Source organism: Callorhinus ursinus, unplaced genomic scaffold, assembly GCF_003265705.2.
Source record: "Callorhinus ursinus isolate GAN/ISIS: 27379988/994484 unplaced genomic scaffold, GSC_fseal_2.0 scaffold38, whole genome shotgun sequence".
Lineage (NCBI taxonomy): Eukaryota > Metazoa > Chordata > Mammalia > Carnivora > Otariidae > Callorhinus > Callorhinus ursinus.
In genome coordinates this window covers 10,787,379-10,788,092 of record NW_027397100.1, presented here as the reverse complement: position 1 = coordinate 10,788,092, position 714 = coordinate 10,787,379, and positions in this window count along the sequence as shown.

Below are 714 nucleotides of genomic sequence, written 5' to 3'. Positions count from 1 at the left end.
TCTTTCTTTCTTTTTTTCTTTCTTTCTCTCTCTCTCTCTCCAGATTGAAAGATTTTCTCAATCTTGCATGTGGACTATGGCAGTAGCCTCCTCCTAACTATTTTCCTGGCCTCTAATTTCTCTGAGTTCTTATCCATCTACATGGCAATAAACAAACAAACAAACATAGATCTGATCATGTCATCGTTGTTCTACTTTGTAAATTCCCCAGATTTACTGAGCTAAATTTGGAATCCTCAAAATAATATTCAAGGCTTTGTACAATCAGGCCTCATCCTAAGTTTCAAATTTTGTATCCTACCACTTCTCTTCACCCCACTGTGCTTTAGGTTCTCAATTTTAAAAGGATATTTTTAAATAACAGAAGTAATACAACAATACTAGCAACACAGAAATTTACAAAGAAAGTTTTACAAAGAGAAAAGTGAAAGACCTATGCTTTCTCTTTCTCCCCAACTCTTATCTTAACAGTATGCCAAGATTCTTAGTTTCCAGCAAGAGAAACCAACTCTGCCAACTTAAAGAAGAAATAAACATACTGGAAGGTTATCATGTAATCCTCAGTTTGATAGGCAGACTAGCTAATTAAGCTCAGAAAATGGAACCAGGAATCTCAGCCAAAGTCACAACAGAGGAACAGTCTAGGTAAGGGGACCACAGCAGGAACCACTACCTCCATCATCATTGCATGCTGCCATCTTAAATGAATTCTGC